General features: G+C 41.7%; 1 long non-coding RNA gene across 1 annotated transcript; it reads right to left on the reverse strand.

The window, feature by feature from the left end:
• Window positions 1–5048: 5048 nt before the first annotated feature.
• Window positions 5049–24670, reverse strand: LOC128928256 (uncharacterized). Its single transcript, XR_013520351.1, has 3 exons — window positions 22300–24670; window positions 15297–15380; window positions 5049–14294 (listed from the first exon to the last, which is right to left on the reverse strand). It is a non-coding gene; the product is annotated as an uncharacterized LOC128928256 (long non-coding RNA).
• Between the last annotated feature and the right edge of the window lie 191 nt (window positions 24671–24861).

Below are 24861 nucleotides of genomic sequence, written 5' to 3' on the forward strand. Positions count from 1 at the left end.
ATCGTTAGCTCTTCCTGTTGCATTGATCCTTTTACCATTATGTAATTCCCTTCTTTGTCTCTTTTGATCTTTGTTGCTTAAAAGTCTATTTTATCAGAGATGAGAATTGCAACTCCTGCTTTTTTGCTCTCCATTTGCTTAGTAAATCTTTCTCCATCCCTTTACTTTGAGTCTTTGTGTATCCTTGCATGTGAGATGGGTTTCCTGGATACAGCACAATGATGGGTTTTGGATTTTTATTCAATTTCCCAGTCTGTGTCTTTTGATTGGTGCATTTAGCCCATTTACATTTAGGGTTAATATTGTTATGTGTGAATTTGATACTGCCATTTTGATGCTACCTGGCTGTTTTGCCCTTTAGTTGATGCAGATGCTTCATTTTGTTTATGCTTTTTACCATTTGGTATGTTTTTGGAATGGCTGGTACTGGTTGTTCCTTTCTGTGTTTAGTGCCTCTTTCAGGAGCTCGTGTAAAGCAGGCCTGGTGGTGACAAAATCTGAGTACTTGCTCATTCGCAAATGATTTTATTTTTCATTCACTTATGAAACTTAGTTTGGCTGGATATGAAATCCTGGGTTGAAAGTTCTTTTCTTTAAGGATGTTGAATATTGGCCCCCACTCTCTTCTGGCTTGTAGGGTTTCTGCTGAGAGATCTGCTGTGAGTCCGATGGGCTTTGTGGGTAACCTGACCTTTCTCTCTGGCTGCCCTTAGCATTTTCTCCTTCATTTCAACCCTGGTGAATCTCACGAATATGTGCCTTGGGGTTGCTCTTCTTGAGGAATATCTTTGTGGTGTTCTCTGTATTTCCTGAACTTGAATATTGGCCTGCCTTGCTAGGTTGGGGAAGTGTTCCTGGATAATATCCTGAAGAGTATTTTCCAGCTTGGATTCATTCTCTTCGTCACATTCAGGTACACCTATCAAACGTAGATTAGGTCTTTTCACATAGTCCCATATTTCTTGGAGACTTTGTTCATTCCATTTTACGCTTTTTTCTCTAATCTTGCCTTCTCATTTTATTTCATTGAGTTGATCTTCGACCTCTGATATCCTTTCTTCTGCTTGGTCAATTCTGCTGTTGAAACTTGTGGATGCTTCATGAAGTTCTCATGATGTGTTTTTCAGCTCCATCAATTCACTTATATTCCTCTCTACGTTGTCTATTCTCATTAGCATTTCATCAAATCTTTCTTCAAGGTTCTTAGTTTCTTTGCATTGGGTTAGAACATGTTCTTTTAGCTCACAGAAGTTTCTCACTACCCACCTTCTGAAGTCTGATTCTGTCATTTCATCACACTCATTCTCCATCCAGCCTTGTTCCCTTGCTGGTGAGGAGTTGTGATGCCTTGTAGGAGGAGAGGTGTTCTGGTTTCCAGTGTTTTCCTCCTTTTTGCGCTGGTTTCTTCCTGTCTTTGTGGATTTATCCAGCTGTCGTCTTTGTAGTTGCTGATTTTCAGATTGGGTCTCTGAGTGGACGTCCAGTTTGTTGATGATGAAGTTATTCTGTTTCTTAGTTTTCCTTCTAACAGTCTGGACCCTCTGCTGTAGGACTGCTGAGGTCCACTCCAGGCTCTGCTTGCCTGGGGATTGCCTGCAACAGCTGCAGAACAGTAAGGATTGCTACCAGTTTCTTCTTCTGCTGTCTTTGTTCCAGAATGATGCCTGCCAAATGTCAGTCTGATCAGTCCTTTGTGAGGTGACTCTTTGGATATACAGGGGTCAGGGAGCTGCTTCAGGAGGCAGTCTGTCCTTTATAGGAGCTCAAGTGCTGAGGTGTGAGCTCCATTGTTCATTCAGAGCTGCTGGGCAGGTACGTTTAAGTCTGCTGCAGCAGAACTCATAACCCCCTCTTTTTTTCCCAGGTGCTCTGTCCTGGGGAATTAGGACTTTATTTATGAGTTTCCGTTGTGCTGATGCCTTTTTTTTCAGGGCTCCCCTGCTCAGCACAGAGGCAGCCTAGTCACTGTCTGTCTGCAGAGAGGCTTTGTTGAGCTACTGTGGGCTCCGCCCTTCTGCCCTGTGAACTTCCCTGCAGTCCTGTTTATATGGGTGTGGTTAGAACTGCCTCGGAAATGGTGGCCCACCTCTGTAATGGCAGACTCTCTTTGTAATGGCAGGCTGCCTCGGCAATGGCAGGCTGCCTCAGCAATGGCAGACTACCTCCATAGGGGTGGAGTGCCTCAGTCATGGCAGATACCCCTGCCCCACAGAGCTGGACCGCCCCAGGTTCAGCTTTGCTTGCTGTGAAACTCTCAACCCAGAACGTTTCCAATTGCTGGTTTTTGTTTTTTTTTTTGGTGGGGGTGGGACCCGCTGAGCCTGATCTCCTGGCTCCCTGCCTCAGAGCCTTTTTTTTTTAAAGTTGAACAGTTGACTCTCTCCCAGGTGTTCCATTCACCTGCTGAAAAGGCGCCAGGATCTGTGTGATTTCCCATGCGGTGACCCACTGCGCTGGCTGAAACAATGGCGCCAAGATTCGTGGTGCTTTTTTGCCTGGGAATCTCCTGGCCTGGCTCCCTTTTTCAGTCCCCTGTTTAATCAGATGAATGAGTGACTCTGCCTTCCCAGAGCTCCAATCACCAGCTTAAAAGGGCAACCAGACCAGTGTATTTTGTACAGAGAACCGCTGTGCCAGGGTGCCAGCAAAACAGCCGTGGCAGCCAAAACAGCCACGCTGGTGACCCATGGGGCTCCTCCACCTGGGAATCTCCTGGTCTGTGGGCAATAAAGATCTGTCTGGAAATGCGGCATCCACTCACCCTCTGCCCTTTCACTGGGAGCTGCAATCCTGAGCTGCTCCTAAATGGCCATCTTGGATCTTCCTGCTTAAACTTTCTCTACTATCCATTTTTAAAAGTATATTAAGGCTGGGCACAGTGACTCATGCCTGTAATCCAAGCACTTTGAGAGGCCGAGGCGGGTGGATCACCTGAGGTCAGGAGTTCGAGACCAGCCTGATCAACATGAAGAAACCCTGTCTCTACTAAAAATACAAAAAAAATCAGCTGGGCATAGTGGTTCATGCCTGTAGTTGTAGCTGCTCAGGAGGTGAGGTAGGAGAATTGCTTGAACCTGGGAGGTGGGAGGTTTCAGTGAGCCGAGATCGTGCCATTGCGCTCCAGCCTGGGCAACAAGGGCAAAACTCTGTCTCAAAAATAAATAAATAAATAAAATAAAAGGATTTTAAAATGTTGTCTTTTGTTAAACATGAAAAAGCATTGGGAATGTCTTAATGAGATGGCTAGGAGTCTTTCCCCATCTACCAATTAGTTTGAGTAGATATGAATGCATATAACATTGCTAGAATAAGACAAGGTCCTGTGTCAACTCCATTTTTCATTGTTACAGACTTAACTACTGCATTAAAAACCATATATATGTATACATGTGTGTATCTACACACTCACATGTATGATGGATTAATCCCCTCAAAACTATCCTTTACTTATGTACCCCTTGGAAAATGTTCACTGAAGTACCCAGGAGTACTCATACCCTATCCTTAGATAGGAAGTCTTGGATGGGTTTTGAGCAAAGACTCAGTAGAATTGTGAAAAAAAAAAGTCACTGTGGCTGCTTCCTAGAGGAATAACCTGTAGAGAGTCAGTGGAATAAGGATGACCACTTTAAGGGGGCTAATAGGGTAATAACTCGGTTGGTTGGACCAGGTTGGAATCTGTAAAGGTGGTGAAAAATACGGAGTTTAAATCATAAACACTTTTTTTCAAATTCACTAATGGACTGAATTTCTCAACCAAAAGTTTTACTTTCATGAGTTTTTTTTTTTTTCCTTAACCTTTTGATGCCTGATGCTGCTTGCCTTTATTAAAATCTGGAACAAAAGTGTTTTTGAAAACTAGGCAATTTTTATAGGAAGGAGCAGCCCCCATGAAGTTCACTGTTTGCTCTAAGAAGGCAGTGCCTGGAGTATAACTCATGGAATATTTAGGATCATTGAAACAGACGCAGCTACATCCTTGATTTTCTGTGGGGGCCCAGAAATCTTGCAGGAGAAACTGTAAGTCAGTCCACAGATGAGGCTGAGATATGATATTGCACAAGCCCGTCTAATAGACTGCATACCATGGGGTTCAGTATGCCCTGGGAGAAACTGCTTGGTTTGAATCTGGTTCCACCACCTACTAGCTATGTGAGTTAGGGAAACTTACTTAGCTTACCTCAGTGTCCTCAGTCATAAAAGGGTGTTTACTACTGGTAGGACCTACCTCAAGGTTGTCTCACAAACAATATTTGTAAAATGTTAATAACAGCACCCAGCACATGGTAAACAGGATTGTTAAAATAGACCCAGAGATCCCTGAAGAAAACAGAACTGGCAGGAGAAACACATGCCACTGAGAAAATTTCAAGAAGAGAAATTATGCTGTGGCCTGAATTGAGCAGCATAATTGCTGAGGTAGAGGCTGTGTCCAGCCATTTTCCTGACCTAGGCTACTCTCCCTTGTTCCTCTGGTCTGAACATCATCAGAAAAACACCGTTCTGAAATAAAGGAAAGAGCTCTTCCTAGGTTCATGGCAATTCTGTTAATGAAGAAAACTCTAAGTTGCTGGTAAACAATAGTGGAAGGAGTTTTCCAGTTCTCCAGTAAAGAGAAAGGGCATTGGAGGTGAGTGATCCAAGTAGGTATGCAATGGTGAGAACATGGTGTGTCCATCGGCTGGGCACAGGAGGTTGGCAAAAGCAAGGCAGTAGCCCAAGGGTAGCGTGAAGATTTGCAAAGGCTGTTCTGCACCTTCTGGACAGAGCAGCCATGCTGAACAGCAGGAACAGAAGAGTACATGAGAACCAGCAGAAGGATGCTGAGCTGCAGGTGAAATCTGGGACATTTCTGTAAATGTACACTACTCGCACTCACCAATGGGTGAGGCCAGGAGATCTGAAGGTGACATTTTATCTTTTAAAGCTCACTTCTCAGTGGGTGTGGTGCTTTACACCTGTAATCCCAGCACTTTGGAGGAAAACAGGAAAATCACTGGAGGCCAGTAGTTCAAGACCAGCCTGGGCAACATAGCAAGATTGCCATCTCTACAAAAAAAACAATTGTGTAATAAAAATTTTTTTTTTTTTTTGAGACGGAGTTTCGCTCTTGTTACCCAGGCTGGAGTGCAATGGCGCAATCTCGGCTCACTGCAACCTCCGCCCCCTGGGTTCAGGCAATTCTCCTGCCTCAGCCTCCTGAGTAGCTGGGATTACAGGCACGCGCCACCATGCCCAGCTAATTTTTTGTAATTTTTAGTAGAGACGGGGTTTCACCATGTTGACCAGGATGGTCTCGATCTCTTGACCTCGTGATCCACCCGCCTCGGCCTCCCAAAGTGCTGGGATTACAGGCTTGAGCCACCGCGCCCGGCCCTAAAAATTTTTTAAATAATATAAAGTTTACTTCTCATCATTCCGTGTTACACAAAGTATACCTTGACTTCTAGGTACTCTGTTGTCTGAATGAGTTTGAGAACTATTAGTACCAAGAAAACCAGGACAGATAGCAGAGTTCTGAGTCTAATTACTATATTGGCTTTTCTATGTCTCTAGGGCCTTTCAGGGGCACAGTGTAATTCTAGTAATAAACACCACATTTGAACAGCAGTTCACAGTTGACAAAGTGCTTTCACACACATTATCTCTTAATTTTTGCAACCAGTAAAATACAGCTCAACAATAGACTTCCTTATGTGAATGTACTGTAATGTATTATTTATCTATTTACAGACAATAGTTATTTTCAATTTTTTACTATTATAATACAATGATAAGCATTATGATGCATAGTTATTTGCATATCTATAATTATTTCTTCTGAATATTCCTAAAAGTAGAATTGCTGATTCAAAGAATATGCCCATTATAAAAGTTTTTAATATGTAAATTTAAAGTATTCCATATGGATTATTAAATTGTTTTGATATATTTTGCTACTATTAATAAAAAAGTTAACATGCAGTTTTTTTCAATTTATTTTATTTTTTAAATTCCATAATTCTATTTCCATGACCAGGCACTGTGGCTCATACCTGTAATCCCAGTGTTTTGGGAGGCCAAGGGTTATTTGAGGCCGGGAGGTTGCAACCAGCCTGGGCAATATAGCAAGAATCCCATCTCTATAAAACAATGTTTAAAAAATTAGACAGGTGTGTTGTCACATCTGTAGTCCTAGCTACTTGGGAAGTTAAGATAGGAGGATGCCCTGAGCCCAAGAGTTTGAGCCTGCAGTGAGCTGTGATCATGCCACTGTACTCCAACCTGGGTGACAGACTAAGACCCTCTCTCTAAAAATAATAATAAAAGTCTCTTTCTTCCCATCCCACTCATCCCTCAATCCACTCTGGCCTGGCCTCCACTCCCATCACTTTACCAAAGCATCTTTTGCTAAGACCACTAATTACTTCCATAATTTTACATCCAGTGAACATATTTTATTCTTAACCTTACATGTTTTCTTGGGAGATTTAACACTCTTGGCCACTCCCCCTTCTGGAAATATTTCCTTGGCTCTCATACCACTGTCTCCTGGTTTTCCTCCTGCCCTTTGGACTGCTATTTCTCTTTTACACACCGTCAGTGGTCTCCAAGACCACACTTAGGTTCAGTGGTTTGCTAGAACTCACAGGACTCAGAAGAGCTGCTGTGTTCATGGTTTATTAAATGATGACGATACGGATTAAAATCAACAAAGGGGAAAAGCGCACGAAGCAAAATCCAGGAGAAAACAAACTCAAATATCCCTTCCCATTAGAGCTGCATAAGCATTAATTCTCCCACCAATGAAGTGTGACTACGCGTGTGAAGCATTGCCAGCCAGGGAAGCTTACCTAAGCCCTAGTGTCCAGAGTTTTTTAATTGGGGGTCAGTCACATACACATGCAACACCCACATGATTCACCTCAACTATTCAGACTGCATGCCTTCAGAGGTCAAACTGATACAGTGTGGACCAAGGCATCAGACATACAAAAATACTCATTAGACTGAGTATTCCAAGGACTTGGAATTTATTTCCCAGGAGTTAAAGTCAGTCCTAAAGACAAGCCTTTCTTTGGACTATGCAGGGTTTGAGCAATTCACTTAACCCTTTCCTGAGCACAGACTTATTATATGTTGGACTTTCTCAAGTTCCAACACTAGATTCCCTTCTCTTAATCAATTTTCTTTCCCTAGGCAAATGCATCCTTGCCACATGTTGATTTACCATCTATGCAATGATAACTCCCAAGTTTCAGCCCAGGTCTGTTCTTTGAGGTCCAGGCCCATCTTGACAATTGCCTGTTTAATGTGTCCATGTGAATGTCTTAAAGGCACCTCAAACTCAGCATGTCAAAGACTCGATAATCTTCCCCCAAACCTCCTGATCTTCTTCCACATTCCCTATCTCAGTGAATGATATTATATTCACTTAGTTGCACTAGAAAGAAAAATGTTTAGAAAATGTATCAACTGGGTGGGATGCAGGGGGTCACGCCTATAATCCCAGCACTTTGAGAGGCTGAGGTGGGCAATCACCTGAGGTTAGGAGTTCGAGACCAGCCTGGTCAACATGGTGAAACCCCAGTTCTACTAAACATAGAAAAATTAGCCAGGCGTGTAATCCCATATACAAAGGAAGCTGAGCCAGTAGAATTGCTTGAACCCGGGAGACAGAGGTTACAGTGAGCCCAGATCGTGCCACTGCACTCCAGCCTGGGCAACAGAGTGAGACTTCATCTCAAAAAAAGAAAAAAAACAACTGATTTGCACTGGCAGATTGAATATAGGATGGGTCATCCTTGAAACCTACAACTTCTAATCCCTTGTATCTAATCTACCATCTAGTCCTGTCAATTTGATTTCCTAAATATTTGTCCAAAACCCTCCACATTTGTCTCCATTTTCAATGTCACCACCCTATGTCAACTTAACACCCTCAGAGTACCACCCCCTTATCTCTGAGTGCACTGTGACTCCCCTGCAATCCATTGTGAAACTGTGAGAGTAATCTTTTCAAAAAAGGAACTGATCCCTGCTCCCCCAATCGCCATTCCCCTGTCTTCCCATTGCCCTTGGGACGAAGAACAAATCCTTAAGAGTTTATGACTATCGTCTGAGCTGGACTGCCTCTTCAACCACACCATGCCCTACTGTCCACTCGCTTTCTACATTCTAGACACACTGGCCTTATATTTCTTCTCTGTGCCATGTTCCCCTTCCCTCAGGCCTTTTGCACATGCTATTCTCTAGCTGGAATGATCATTTCTCCACCCTTTCCCCGCTCCCTGCCACCTACTTCACAGAATTAATGCCTACTCAAACTTTGAGTCTCAGTCTAAGTAGTACTCCAAAAAAGCTCCTTTCTAAATCACTTTTCTTTGTTAGATGTTTTCATAGATCCCCGTTTTTCTCCTTCGGAGATATTCGTGAGAAGCAGTATAGTTTAGTGGTTAAGAGCAGGGGCAAGACTTTCTGAGTTTAAATTCCAGCTCTGTTACCTACTGGCTTCATGACCTTGGACAGCTAAACCTCTTTCTGTCTCAGTTTCATCATCTGTGAGTGTGTATAATAGTTACCAACTATATTCATATTATAATGCATATAAGTTGTTTCATGATTAAATTAATACATGGGGAATATTTAGAAAAAGGCCTTACACATAGAAGCACATAATATTTTACTTTATCATTAATGTCTAGATTTGTAATAATGCATTGATAAGTGTTATTATCTGATTTATAGTTATCTGTCTCATTAAATTCCATGAAAGCAGGGACGAAATCTATTTTTACTGTGAACATAAGTCACAGTGTTGGGCACATAGGTGCTTATTAAATATTCAAACAACCAATTCTTTTTTTTTTTTTGAGACAGAGCTTCACCCTTGTTGCCGAAGCTGGAGTGCAATGGTGTGATTTTGGCTCACTGCAATCTCCACCTCCTGGGTTCAAGTGATTCTCCTGCCCAGCCTCCCAAGTAGCTGGAATTACAGGCATGAGACACCAGGCCTAGCTAATTTTCTCTCTAATTTTTAGTAGAGAGGCAGTTTCTTCATGTTACTCAGGTTGGTCTCGAACTCCTGACCTCAGGTGTCCCACCAGCCTTGGCTTCCAAAAGTGTTGGAATTACAGGTGTGAGCCACTCTGCCCAGCCAGAGATGGGATCTTACTCTGTCACCCAGGCTGACCCAGGCTTGGGCAATTCTGCCACCTCAGCCTTCCAAGTAGCTAGGACTATGGGCACTCCACCATGTTCAGCTAATTTTTTGTATTTTTTGTAGATACAAGGTCTCCCTGTGTTACCTAGGCTGGTCTGGAGCTCCTAGGCTCAAGCAATCGTCCCGCCTCAGCCTCCCAGAGTGCTAGGATTACAAGCATGAGCCACCGTGCCAAGTCACAATAAAGACTCTTAAAAGTGAATAAAAGAGTTTGCACATATTAAATGTTTTCTGATACACATTATGCAAGTCCTCTGAAGAGAGTTTATTTTGTTTAAAAGACAGGAGAAATTTGATCATGTTTCTGCTTGAGGAAAAAGAGCAAATACTAATGCAGAGTTTGAAAATAAAGAAAGGAAACTTTGAACAAAGCATACCCCCTAGGAATCTGGGAGAAAATAGGGTGTAGAACACAGATGAGTCGATTTGCCTTGGGTGATAGGAAGATTATCACTGCCTCCCAATGAAGGCAAAGAAGACAGAGGAGCACTGTAGTGATGCAAAGAATTCTGTGGCTTGGCAGATGAGGAGGAGAAGAACAGGAAGAGGCTGCACAGCCTCAGCGATGATGCAAGGCAGTATGCTGGGAGAGGGGACACCAATAGGGCTAGCTTGGCATGAGAATTATTTTGGCTGCAAGAAGCAAAATTTGTGGGAGGAACAATTATTGAGAAGGCAATGAACATTATCTGCTACGGCTGATAAATATTTAAAATAGCCACTGAGCACTTCTTCTTTCCCGTTCCTTTTCCCTTCCCCAACAATTTGGTCCTAAAGCAATAACAGAGGATCAAAAATGTAGGTGTCAGGGCCTGTAGTGGAGGGTCACTGTGATCCAGAGTGGAGAGTCAGAGACTGAGCAGGGCATCCCTGGGGAGAGAAGGGTCAGCCTAGGACAGGGTGCCCAAGTCAATGTGGGGTGAGGAGAAGGGCATGGGGATATTGGAGCATAAGCAGGGTGAGGAGGGGATTTGTGCAGGGGCTATTACCTAGCAGAGGCAGTCAAAGCCAGATCACAGGGAGGGCATGGGGTCAACATAAGTTGGGGGCAGAAGCCCTCCAGCATGGGACATCAGAGTACGGGGTGAGAAATGTGGCCCAGACAGAGGGATAGCCTGGTCCTGAGTAGCAGCATCCAAGAGGGCATATTTGTGGGAGGGAGGCCGGCGCAGGGTGTTAGAGCCAGAACAGGTTAAGGAAGATGCCCAGTGGAACAGCCTTTTAGGGGGAAGGTTAGCCCAGCATGGATAGACCAAGAAGGTTAAGCAGGGCATCAGTGCAGGGGTGTGACCCTTCATTACACATCAGAGTCCCAGTACAATGAAAAGGACATCCACAAAGGGGCAGATGTGGCAGCAACAAGGAGAGATTGTTTACCTACAGGCAGATTGATCAAATAAGCTAATAATTTTTTAAAAAGGTTCTCCTAGACAGGCATGGTGGCTGACACCTATAATCCCAGCACTTTGGGAGACTGAGGCAGGTGGATCACCTGAGGTTGGGAGCTCAAGACCAGCTGGCCAACATGATGAAAACCCATCTCTACTAAAAATACAAAAAAATTAGCCAGGTATGGTGATGGGTGCCTGTAACCCTAGCTACTCAGGGGGCTGAGACAGGAGAATCACTTGAACCTGGGGGACAGAGGTTGCAGTGAGCTGAGATCGTGCCATTGCACTCCAGCCTGGGCAACAAGAGCAAGACTCTAACTCAAAAAAGAAGAAAAAAATTCTCCTTAAGTACAAATGTAGAAAGAGAAAATTAGAATGAATCTTGTAATGCTGGAGTGGAGTTTTGGTATCTCTGTGTCCTTATGGCTGTCAATATATAGATAGATAGTTATAGAAATAAATAATATAGATGTGAGTGTATGTATGTATATGTTTGTATGTACATAAAGACATATATTCCTTAGGCTTGTCCACTGAGAGGCTTAGGGACAACAATATCCCAATGGCAACAAATAGACCTAGTACCCAGATCTTGGCTTATAAATATCATCCTCCTTTAAAAAGAATCTTTTGGTGAAATAACTGATTCCAAGTCTGGAGCAAGGAAAATACAAGATGAGCCTGGTATATCTTGTTGCAGAAAGTAAGGAAGTCCTTATAGAATGACAGAAATGAGTTAAAAGATCAGAAAAGGCTGGGCGTCGTGGCTGCCACCTGTAATCCAAGCATTTTGGAGGCCAAGGCAGGTGGATCACCTGAGGTCGGGAGTTCAAGACCAGCCTGACCAACATGGTGAAACTCCGTCTTTAAAAAAAAAAAAAAAAGATCAGAGAAGTCAGCTTGAATGGATTCCCATTAGCCAAATCTGGAATAATTTGAGTACCAAAATAAATAGCGATACTAACGGATTATATAACCCAGTGAATAAACTAGGAAAGAATGAGTCCAAACTGATAAAAATAAATGAATGATTTGAAAGTAATGAAATTCAGGCCATGATACCCCCAAAATATAGCACCTCAGCATTGGAGAAAACAGCAAAAGCAGGTAGGTCACTCTTGCATCTCCCTTCTCTCCTGAAGCAGCTCATAAGAACCTCATTTGAGAGGCGCTCTTCCCATTCCTGGAAAAAGGAACATCCTTAGCTCTGAAACAGGGACACAGAAAAGAATCTGAGCAAAGCAGCCCTCAGTAAATTCTCTCTAGTTTATTATTATTAGGTCACGCTTTTTAATCCAATCATACTTCTCTATGACTATCCACTTCACCAAACCTAACATTAAAAAAACACAGTTTGGCTGGGTGCGGTGGCTCATGCCTATAATCCCAGCACTTTGGGAGGCTGAGGCAAGCAGATCACTCGAGGCCAGGAGTTTGAGACCAGGCTGGCCAACATGGTGAAAGCCCATCTCTACTAAAAATACAAAAACTAGCCGGGCATGGTGGTGCACACCTATATTCCCAGCTACACAAGAGGCTGAGGCAGGAGAATCACTTGAACCCAGGAGGCGGAGGTTGTGGTGAGCTGAGATTGTGCTACTGCACTCCAGCCTGGGTGACAGAATAAGACTCCATCTCAGAAAAAAAAAACAGTAATATACAACTTTATACATATTCTAATAACAAAATACTAGCAAAATACTGCTACTATAATAACAAAAATAGGCAATACCAAGTGTCGGCAATGATGTAGAGAAGTTAGAACCCTTGTGCATTGCAGCTGTTGTGGAAGACAGTATGAAAGTCTGTCAAAAAATTAAACTGAGAATTACCAAATGATCCAGCAATTCCACTTCTGGGTACCTACCCAAAAGAATTGAAAGCTGGAACTCAAACATACATTTGTATACCAATGTTTATAGCAGCATCATTCACACTTGCCAAAAGGTAGAAACATCCCAGATGACCGTTGATGAATGAATGGATAAATGAAATGAGGTATATACCTACAATGGAATATTATTGAGTCTGAAGAAGACAGGAAATTGTGATACATGTTATAGCATGGATGAAGTTGGAGACATTATAGTAAGTGAAATAAGCTAGGCGGAAAAAATCAAATACTGTATGGGTCCATTTAAATTAGCTACCTAGAGTAGAAATTCAGAGGGACAGAATACAATGGCGATCGACAGGAGTTCAGAGAAGGAAAAATAGAAAATTATTGTTTAATGGGGCCGGAGTTTCAGTGTGGGAAGATGCAAAGTTTCCAGAAATGGATAGAAAATTATTGTTTAATGGGTCCGGAGTTTCAGTTTGGGACGATGCAAAGGTTCCAGAAATGGATAGAAAATTATTGTTTAATGGGTCCGGAGTTTCAGTGTGGGAAGGTGCAAAGGCTCCAGAAATGGATAGAAAATTATTGTTTAATGGGTCCGGAGTTTCAGTGTGGGAAGGTGCAAAGGTTCCAGAAATGGATAGAAAATTATTGTTTAATGGGTCCGGAGTTTCAGTGTGGGAAGGTGCAAAGGCTCCAGAAATGGATAGAAAATTATTGTTTAATGGGTCCGGAGTTTCAGTTTGGGACGATGCAAAAGTTCCAGAAATGGATAGAAAATTATTGTTTAATGGGGCCGGAGTTTCAGTGTGGGACGATGCAAAAGTTCCAGAAATGGATAGAAAATTATTGTTTAATGGGGCCGGAGTTTCAGTGTAGGAAGATGCAAAGGTTCCAGAAATGGATGGTAGTGACAGTTGCACAGCAACGTGAATGTGCTGTGTGCCACTGAACTGTATACTTTAAAATGCTTAAAACAGCAGATTTGTTTTGATTCAAAGGACCTATCTGGCACAATTGGTAAAACTTAAACAGTCTGAGAGTTAGGGGGCAGTAATGTCTTGAGGATAATTTCCTGATTTTGATGGTCATACTGTGACCTGTGACTACACAAGAGAATATTCTTTTTTGAGACAGAGTTTCACTCTTGTCACCCAGAGAGTAGTGCAATGTCATCATCTTGGCTCACTGGAATCTCCACCTCCTGGGTTCAAGCATTTCTCTTGTCTCAGCCTCCTGAGTAGCTGAGATTACAGGCATGTGCCACCATGCCTGGTTAATTTTATGTTTTCAGCAGAGGCAGGGGTTCGCCATGTTGGTTGGCCAGGCTGGTCTCGAACTCCTGAACTCAAGCGATCTGCCGACCTTGGCCTCTCAAAGTGCTGGGATTACAGGCATGAACCACCACACTGACCAGGAGAATATTCTTGTTTGTAGGAAATACATGGGAGTGTTGAGGAGTAACAAGGCATCGTATCTGCATTTGTTCTGAAATGACCCGGGGGGCGGGGGGACACTTTTGTGCTGACTTATAACTCTTCAGCAGGATTGAGATTGTTTCCAAAAAAATGTTTAATGTAAAATAAAAAATGGAAATTAACAGTCAGCTGTTAAACAGTTGAGAAAACTGAATCCTGGGATAGTGTTAGCGTCAGGATTTGAGCACAGGTCACCTGGATTACAACCTGGAGCACTTTCCCATGTAATCAATGCAATGTTAATATAATGAACACTTCATTGTAGTACATTACATATTTTAGATACACGGGTTTTCTTTGCTAAAGGTTGGCAAATAATAATTACCTAGAACAGTATTGTGTTATCAATTGCCATCCTCCAGACGATGTATCCTTAGGAAAAATAGCTATAAATTAATAGGCAAAGAGAATGGAAATAAGAAAGCAAGTCTGATGGATAAAAAAATGTGTCTCTGCATTTTGAAACTTAATTACAAGTTTTCCTTTTAATTTTTAAGATATTTTCTATTATGTTTGTCAGAAAGATGTGTAGATATACTAGAGGATATGTATTATAATTTCTTTTAGTTGGAAATATACTATGATCAAACAGGAAAGGCTGCCTGACTTTTTTTTTTTTTCTTTGAGACAGGGTCTTACTCAGTCACCCAGGCCAGAGTGCAATGGCATGATCACAGCTCACTGTAGCCTCAACCTTCCAGGCTCAAGGGGTTCTCCTGTTTCAGTCCCCCAAGTAGCTGGGACTACATGCATGAGCTACCATGTCTAATTTTTTTTTTTTCAGTAGACGTGAAGTCTCTCTATGTTGCCTGGGCTGGTCTGAAACTCCCGGGCTCAAGTGATCCTCCTGCCTTGGCCTCCCGAAGTGTTAGGATTCCAAGCAGGAGCCACTGCATCCAACCTGTCTTTTTAAGATGACTTTTATGTTTCATTTGGCCATATAATGCTGTCTTTTTATTATGTAAATAGACAAACTAATCACTGAAAAGAATGGTCCAGGAAGTGGGTTTGGGATTGGAATAGAACTGCTGAGCAGGGTTAGGGCTAATGACCCTGAAGAGAAGGGAAGAACTGAGATTCGGAGCTGGCCTCGGCAGTAAGAGAGACAGGGCTGGAGCAGTTCTTCACAATTGTTTTGAATATACATTTTATCACACTTTAGGTTCTGGGGTACATATGCAAAACATGCAGGATTGTTGCATAGGCACTTATATGGAATTCTGGTTTGCTGCCTTCATCCCGCATCACCTATATCTGGCATTTATCCCAATGTTATCCCTCTCCAACCTCCCTACCCCCCGCTGTCCCTCCCCTATTCCCCGACAACAGACCCCAGTGTGTGATGCTCCCCTCCCTGTGTCCATGTGTTCTCATTATTCGACACTCACCTATGAGTGAGAACATGTGGTGTTTGATTTTCTGTTCTTGTGTCAGTTTGCTGAGAATGTTGGTTTCCAGATTCATCCATGTCCCTACAAAGGACACAAAGTCATTGTTTTTTATGGCTGCATAATATTCCATGATGTATATGTGCCACAGTTTCCTTGTCCAGTCTATCATCAATGGTCATTTGGGTTGGTTCCAGGTCTTTGCTGTTGTAAACAGTGCCACAATGAACATTCGTGTGCATGTGTCCTTATAGTAGAACAATTTATAGTCCTTTGTATATATACCCAGTAATGGGATTGCTGGGTCAAATGGAATTTCTATTTCTAGGTCCTTGAGGAATCGCCACACTGTCTTCCACAATGGTTGAACTAATTTACACTCCCACCAACAGTGTAAAAGTGTTCCTTTTTCTCCACATCCTCTCCAGCATCTGTTGTCTCCAGATTTTTTAATGATCGCCATTCTAACTGGCGTGAGATGGTATCTCAATGTGGTTTTGATTTGCATTTCTCTAATGACCAGTGATGATGAGCATTTTTTCATATATTTATTGGCCTCATATATGTCTTTTTTTGAAAAGTGTCTGTTCATATCCTTTGCTCACTTTTGAATGGGCTTGTTTGTTTTTTTCTTGTAAATCTGTTTTAGTTCTTTGTAAATTCTGAATATCAGCCGTTTGTCAGATGGGTAAATTGCAAAATTTTTTTCCCATTCTGTTGGTTGACGATTCACTCTAACGATTGTTTATTTTGCTGTACAGAAGCTGTGGAGATTAATTCGATCCAATTTGTCTATTTTGGCTTTTGTTGCCAGTGCTTTTGGTGTTTTAGTCATGAAGTCCTTGCCTACTCCTATGTCCTGAATGGTTTTGCCTAGATTTTCTTCTAGGGTTTTTATGGTGCCAGGTCTTATGTTTAAGTCTTTAATCCACCTGGAGTTAATTTTAGTGTAAGGTGACAGGAAAGGGTCCAGTTTCTGCTTTCTGCACATGGCCAGCCAGTTTTTCCAGCACCATTTATGAAACAGGGAGTCCTTTCCCCATTTAATGGGGCCAAGGGACGACGTCAAAGGTTAAGGGGCAATGCACCACAGCCTACAGGCCAAATTCAGGCTGCTGCGTATTTTTGCATGGTTCTGGGAGGGAAGAATGGTTTATATTTTTGTTTGTTCGTTTTGGTTTATTTATTTATTATTAATTCATTTATTTTTTGAGATGGAATCTTGCTCTGTTGCCCAGACTGGAGTGCAGTGGCATGAGCCTGGCTCACTGCAACCTCTGCCTCCCAGGTTGAAGAGAGACTCTCTTGCCTCAGCCTCCTGAGTAGCTACAACTACAGGTATCCACCACCATGCCCAGCTAATTTTTGTCCTTTTAGTAGAAATGGGATTTCACCATGTTGGTCAGGCTGGTCTCAAACTCCTGACCTCAGGTGATCCTCCCACCTCAGCCTCTTAAAGTTCTAGGATTACAGGTGTGAGCCACCACATATAGCCTTTTTTTTTTTTTTTTTAGGGAAAAAGAGAAAAAGAAGGGGAAAAAAAGAAAAAGAGGGAAAAAGGAATATTACTTCATTCCTAAAATGGGTTTCAATAATGGCCGATCAATATTTTGAGTGTTTAAAGTGGTTAATGCATATTTTATGTGTTTAAAATGGAGACCTCTATTGTGTTTATTTGTTCTGGCTCTGAGTTCAAGTCCTGGATATCGTTATCAATTTGTTGTCTCGTTGAATCTAAATCTCATTATGTGTCTTATGTATCTGGGTGTTAAGATCTCTTATTATTACATTAATCCTTTTACCCTTGCATCCTTGTAGCTTTGAAATCTATTTTATTAAGTGTGAGAATTGCAACTCCTGCTTTTTATTTATTTATTTTTGCTCTCCATTTGGTTGGTGAAGCCTTTGTTTTTTTAGACACAGGGTCTCACTTTCTCACCCAGGCTGGAGTGAAGTGGGACAATCTCAGCTCACTGCAACCTCTGCCGCCTGGGCTCAAGCAATCCTCCTGCCTCAGCCTCCCGAGTAGCTAGAATTACAGTCATGGGCTACCATACCTGGCTAACTTCTGTATATTTTGTAGAGATCAGCTTTCACCATGTTAGCCAGGCTGGTCGCAAACTCCTCCTGAGCTCAAGCGATCCACCTGCCTCAGCCTCCTGAAGTGCTGGGATTACAGGTGTGAGCTACCACACCCAGCCAAAAACTGTTTTAATGGATGAATATTTGCAATAGATAGGAAACACTAACTTGAGCCCCAATTAAGTAAAATGTTATTCCAGAAAAAAAAAAAGACAAAACCAAAAAAGAAACCCAGTCTTCTCACATTAGTAGATGTTTTTGTACAAAAAAGATTGTACACAGTTATTTGTCAACAAAAATTTGGTAGAAATTTGATTTCCCTCTTTTGTATAAATACCTATACAATATCCTTGATTTTGCCTTTGACCCACAAAGTCTAAACAATCTATGATATGGTCCTTTACAGAAAAACTTTGCCAAACTCTGGTCTAGAAGTAGGAGATGGTCCATTTTCATAGAATGGAGAAATGGCAAAAGATAAAGGACTTCTTGATAGACAATTAATTGTAAAGAATTGTCCACTGAGAATGTTGGAAAAGTGGCTGACGGTGGCTGAAGAGTTGTAAAGCTTCGAAATAACTGCTGTGGGAACAGCCTGTATTTGATAAAGGGACAGTTCTAATCATGGAAAGAGTTAAATTATTAAATAAATGGGCTAGTCACATACAGCAAGAAAAAATGCAGATCATTACCTTGTTCCTTTGCCAAATAAACTTTGAATAGTTGAAAAATTTAACAGTGAAAGAACAGAAACATTAAAATACCAAAAGAAGCTGGGTGAGGTGGTTCACAGCTGTAATTCAAGCACTTTTGGAGGCTGGGATGGGCGAATCGTTTGAGTCCAGAGCTCAAGATCAGCCTGGGCAACATGGCAAAACCCCGCCTCTACTTAAAATACAAAAACTTTAGCTGGGCATGATGGCAAACACCTGTAGTCCCAGCTACTTCAGAGGCTAAAGTGAGAGGATGGCTTAAGTCCAGGAGGTGAAGGTTGTAGTGAGCCAAGATCGCACCACTGCATTCCAACCTGGGTGACAGAGGGAGACCGTTTCAAAAAAAAAAAAAAAAAAAAAAGAAAGAAAGAACAAAAGAAAGTTTGGGTAAATATATATCTTTTTAATTTGGAATGGAAAATGTCTTTAAACTTCATGAAGAACTAAGAAACAAAACCTGAGATTCTAGATTTGACTTTCTAAAAAGGTAAAACTGGGCTGGGTGTGGTGGCTCACTCCTGCAATCCCAGCACTTTGGGAGGCCAAGGCAGGCAGATCACTTGAGGTTAGGAGTTGAAGACCAACTGCCCAAATTGGTGAAACCCCATCTCCACTAAAAATACAAAAATTAGATGGTGTGGTGGTGTGCGTTTGTAATCCCAGCTACTTGAGAGGTTGAGGCAGAGAACTGCTTGACCCTGGGAGGCAGAGGTTGCAATGAGCTGAGATCGTGCCTGTACTCCAGCTGTAGTGATGGAGTGAGACTTTGTGCTCAAAACCAAAACCTGGTATAACAATCCTCTCTTAAAAACTAACAACAACAACAACAAGAGCAATGCTAAAAAGTGTCAACAGATGGGGAAAAAATGACAACATACATGATCAACGGTTATATCTCTAATATAACAGTATATATTTTTCTTTATTTAAAGTTTTTTTTATAGGGCCAGGTGCAGTGGCTCACACCTGCAATGCCAGCACTTTGGGAGGCCAAGGCAGTGGATCATCTGAGGTCGGGAGTTCAGGACCAACCTGACCAACATGGAGAAATCCCGTCTCTACTACAAATACAAAATTAGCTGGGTATGGTGGCACATGCCTGTAATCTCAGCTACTTGGGAGGCTGTGGCAGGAGAATCCCTTGAACCCAGAAGGTGGAGGCTGTGGTGAGCCAAGATTGCGCCATTGCACTCCAGACTGGGCAACAAGAGTGAAACTCTGTCTCAAAAAAGAAAAAAAAAAACTGCCGCATCCTTTGGTCTTGTTAGTCACTAGAGAGGCTGTGGATCAGTTGCCTTAGGAGGCTCAATCTTATAGGATAAGGGGGACCAAGAATCCAGTTTCTGCTCACCCAGATCTGAAGTTAAGGAGACTTGATCTTATCTTCAAGGCCCAGTGGCAAAGGAGGACTGAGGAAACACCAGTTTTAGTTCTCTCCGCATTTAGAAGAGGATCCTGCTGCCCTTTGGGCTGAGTAAGCCCCAGCCCCACCCCCTACAACTAGGATTCTTGGAAATTCAGAGGGCAAACCACAGTGACTTCTGATAGGACATGTGGGAAACTTAAACTATAATTGAGAAAGTTAACAGCTGTAACTGACCACATTCGTTCCTTAAGTCTGCGGAGCAGATCATAGTAGCTACACTGGTATAGAAAACTCTTTAAAAAGTCAAGAAGAAAAATAGCATTCAATATAAAATGGGCAAAAAGTATGACTAACCAAATACAGAATAATAAAAATAAATGACCATTAAATATATTTAGAATGTTTAAAATGCACTAGTAATCAAAAAAAAACTATACAAATAAAATGAGCTATCATTTGTCACAGATCAGATGATCAAAGATAACATTGATTGTTGTAGAAGATATGAGAAAACGTGTGGTTCCATATTCTATAAGAGAGACAACAAATTGGCATTATGCATACAAAATTAATATGTGTCTTCGTTTAATTTAAGAAAATAGACAGGCTGGGTGTGGTGGCTCATGCCTGTAATCCCAGCACTTTGGGAGGCTGAGGTGGGCAGATCACTTGAGGTCAGAAATTTGAGACCAGCCTGGACAACATGGTGAAACCCTGTCTCTATCAACAAATACAAAAATAAGGAAATAATTGGGCAAATTCCCAACGATGAAAACATTTGTTATGGTATTGTTAAACAACGTATATGATTCACGTATACAGTGGATTAACCATGCCTTCCACATTTGTGGGAGTTCTAAGACTGCCTCTCTGTTTAATGCCTATATTGTTAGAAGGCCATTCACTGCCCTCTAACACCCACTGCCACCCCTAACTATGCCTCAGTTGCAGGAAATTTGGTTAGCTATTCTTTCTTTCTTTCTCTTTCTCTCCTTCCTTCCTTCCTTTTTTCCTTCCTTCCCTCCCTCCCTCCCTCCCTCCCTCCCTCCCTTCCTTCCTTCCTTCTTTCTTTTTTGAGACAGAGTCTCACTCTGATGCCCAGGCTGGAAAGCAGAGGTGCAGTCTCGGCTGTTGTATCAGTGGCTACAACCTCCAACCCCTGGGTTCAAGCAATTCTCCTGCCTCAGCCTCGCTAGTAGCTGAGATTACAGGCATGTGCTACCATGCCTGGCTAATTTTTGTATTTTTAGTAGAGCCAGGTTTCGCTATGTTGCTCAGGCTGGTGACCTCAAGTGATCCTTCTGCCTCGGCCTCCCAAAGTGCTTGGATTACAGGCGTGAGTCACTGTGCCTGGCCTTGGTTAGCTATTCTTAACAAGTACAAAAGAAAGTAGTACTAAAGTTGAATAAGAAGAAAGAAAGCAAAGAGAGGAAGTGGGATTTCTCAGTCTACAGAAATTGAGACTTTTTTTCTGGCTCTAAGGAGTGCCCACATGAAAGAATTCCTCCTGATCTTCTGTAACGCACAAGGGGCAACCTTGTGGGCTCCAGATGAAATGCAAATAGATGATATACACATCTTGGGAGAACAGACTATTGAACCACTTCAAATCGTAATTAAATTTTTTTTTTAAAGAGATTGGGTGTCATTATGTTGACCAGGCTGTTCTTGAACTCCTGGTCTCAAGTGATTCTCCCACCTTGGCTTCCCAAAGTTCTGGGATTATAGGTATGAGCCACTATACCCAGCCTTTCAGGTCCTAAGTAACAGCTCTACCTGGACCAGTTCATTTGCCCTTGTTCTTTATATGGAGGAAAACCATGTAATGTATTACCTAAATAAAAACACTTGAGAATGAAAGGGGATGCTATTAATAATTATACCGGGATTGTCCTAGGAAAATCAGGACATGCAGTCATCTATGCATACCATATGTTTTTAACATGCTCAAGGGAGAAAAACAGGTCTAATTGATATCAATATTAGTAGTTATAAATTGAAGCATGAATCAGATAGATAACTACATAGCTAGAAAGATAGATGTTGATCAATTTGTGTAAGATTAGAGACACGTTACACAATAATTTTAATAGATATCCATTGTATAGTAAATACAGTATAGCAAATTTTCTTATCTGGCTTCTGCTTCATAAATAGGCTGATTTTATTACAACTACTTTAACAACTTGGAAAAATGTTGTTGCTAGCTCTTTAAATTCTTGTCTGTTTGCATAAGTAACAGCAGATACAGTAGATGGGTCAGTCAGCCTTCATTCCAACCCCTTCTTTGCTTGCTTTACTCTAATATGGAGAAATATGTTCCCAGACTCTCCTGTAGCTAAGTGTGACCATGTGACTCAATTCTGTCTTAATGAGTCTTAATTGGAAGTTAGCTGCTGTTGCCTCTTCCTTTTCCTCCTGATGGCTTGGAATGTATAAAATATCTGATGTATGGCATCCATTAGCAAGAAAGCAAAGCAGGAAAGTAGAAGGAACCTGGTTCTTTGAGGACAAAATTTAAACTCCCCATACCAGCTCTAACTATTTACAAACAAATCAACCTCTTTATCATTTAAAAAATGTTCTGGTAACTTGCAGTTAAATGAATTTTTAAAACAACTAACTGTTTTGACAAACAATCCCAAAATTTCAATAGCCCAGCTCAAAAAATATGCATCTCTCCTCTTTCAAATCTCAGTACAGCGCAGGGGCAGGAAGGCAGGAAGTTGGAGTACATTCACCTGGTTTCGTATTGCAGCCACCAACATTTGTCCTCTAAGACCTCTGAGAAGGGAAAGACAGATTAATAGGCTGTGTGTGAAGAATTATTTAGCACTTCTACCTGAATTCCATAGGGCAAAATTAGTCACATGGCCCCATCTAGCTGAAAGAGTCACTGGGAAATGTAGTCTTTCTATCTGTGCAGGAGGAAAATGAACTGGTTTAGTAAATACGTTGAATTGTCTTTGCTATGGGAAATTTTGTGGAGAAGGATAGAAAATCAAGAACATTGAAACCTGGGATCCAAAAATCACAACATAATTAAATAATAAGGAAGTAATTTTAAAAATTACTATACTTAAAAAAATTAAAAAGTTACTATACTTACTGTTTTAAAATACAGTTAAGCAGAAACTTAGTTCATCAGAGGGCTTGTGAAGTATATTTTGGTAACTAAGTTTTCTTAGTAACAGAAATAACCCTCAAATTTTTGTTTTAATTTTTTTTTTTTTTTGAGACAGGGTTTTGCTGTCTTGCCCAGGCTAGAGTGCAGTGGCATGATCATGACTCATTGCAAACTCCGCCTCCTGGGCTCCAGTGATTTTCCCACCTCAGCCTCCTGAGGAACTGGAACTACAGGCACACAGCACCACACCTGGCTGATTTGCATTTTTAATAGGGACAGGGTTTTGCCATGTTGCCCAGGCTGGTCTCAAACTCCTGAGCTCAAGCCATCCTCCTGCCTTGGCCTCACAAAGTGCTGGAATTACAAGCGTGAGCCACCATACCTGGCTTAATTTTTCTTAAAAATCTTTTAAAATCTTAGTGTGTGTGGGAAGTAGAAAAGTTTCTTTTTAAAGTTTCCTTTCTTGTTAAAGAATAAGTGTGCTAATTGCTCTTTGTTAAGCCCTATCTTATGTAGCCCGTTAGACATGGCATGCTTACAGGCACGTAGTATATGTCCTTGTATTTTAACCAGAGTATTTGTGCAAGACGAGATCACTCCTGTTTAGAAAAGTTTTACGTTGTTAGCCAACTGGGTTTTAGTTTAGATTGTGAGGTCTGGCTCTAGTTGATGGAGATCAGACACAGCAGTAAGGACAAGCCCAAATGCAGAAGGGATAAATTTGTGTGTTTTCCTTTGTTCACTGTACTCTCGTGGCAAGATGGCCAGTGAGCGCACCCTTCCTGCAGTCCAGGAAGTAAAAATTGCATTGCTGAAAAATCCTTTGTCTCAGTGCTCATTTTTCTTTATGGCACCAAGCATCTATTTCCAACAGTGTGTATCTCAAATAACACGGTATTAGACATCTATTTACTGCTTCCAGTATAGATCAGCTTCCTATTACTATTGTAACGAATGACCACAAACAGTGTCTCACAACAATAGAAATGTGTTATCTTATAGTTCTGGAGGTCAGAAGTCTGAAATGGGTCTTGCTTGGCTAAAATCAAGATGTCAAGCAGGGCTGTATGCTTTTTGGAGGCTGTAGGGAAGAATCCCATTTTCTTACCTTTTCCTGCTTCTAGTAGTCACCTGCCTCCCTTGGATGCTAGCCCCTTCCACCATTTTCAAAGCCAGCAATAGAGTAACTGAATCTCTCTGACTCTTATCTTTTACCTCCTTCTACCATATTTAGCGGATTATTGTGAATACATTGGGTCCATCAGATAATCCAAGAGAATCTCCCTATTTTAAGTTCAGCTAATCAGTTCCTTAATTCTATCTGCAACCTTAATTTCCCATTGCCAATAGAATGGGTTTCAGGGATTTATCCATGAATATTTTTTGAGAGAACCACTATTCTGCCTCACACAATGCCATACAAAATTGTGATTATAAGTGTAATAGGTAGGCCAGACATAGTGGCTCACACCTGTAATCCCAGAACTTTGGGAGGCCAAGCCAGGCAGATCACCTGAGGTCCAGAGTTCAAGAATGGCCTGGCTAACATGGTGAAACCTTGTCTCTATTAAAAATACAAAATTAACCAGGTGTGGTGGTGCATGCCTATAATCCCAGCAACTCAGGAGGCTGAGGCAGGAAGAATTGCTTGAACCTGGGAGGCAGAGATTAAAGTGAGCCGAGATCGTGCCACTGGACTCCAGCTTGGGTGACAGAGCAAGACTCTGTCTTGGAAAAAAATAAATAAATGTAATATGTTTGTTATAGAGAAACTGGTTCCTGGACATGATGGCTCACGCCTGTAATCCCAGCGCTTTGGGAGGCAGAGGCAAGTGGATCACCTGAGGTCAGGAGTTCAAGACTAGCTTGGCCAACATAATGAAACCCCGTCTCCACTAAAAATACAAAAAATTAGCTGGGCGTGGTGTTGGGCACCTGTAATCTCAGCTATTAGGGAGGCTGAGGCAGGAGAATCGCTTGAACCCCAGAGGTGGATGTTGCAGTGAACCAAGATCGTGCCACTGCACTCCAGCTTGGGCAACAAGAGTGAAACTCTGTCTCAACAAAAAGAAGAAAACAAAGAAGAAGAAGAAGATGAAAAAGAAGAAGAAGAAAAAGAAGAAGAGGAAGAAACTGGTTACATATAAAATATGTTTTTCATAGAACTGATTGCACGCAGAAAAATAAAAATAATAAAAATTAAAATAAGGTGATTCTGTCAGCCAAAGATTACCACTATTAACATTTTGGTATGTACTTTTCACATATATATATATA

Source organism: Callithrix jacchus, chromosome 7 (genome assembly GCF_049354715.1).
Source record: "Callithrix jacchus isolate 240 chromosome 7, calJac240_pri, whole genome shotgun sequence".
Taxonomy (NCBI): Eukaryota; Metazoa; Chordata; class Mammalia; order Primates; family Cebidae; genus Callithrix; species Callithrix jacchus.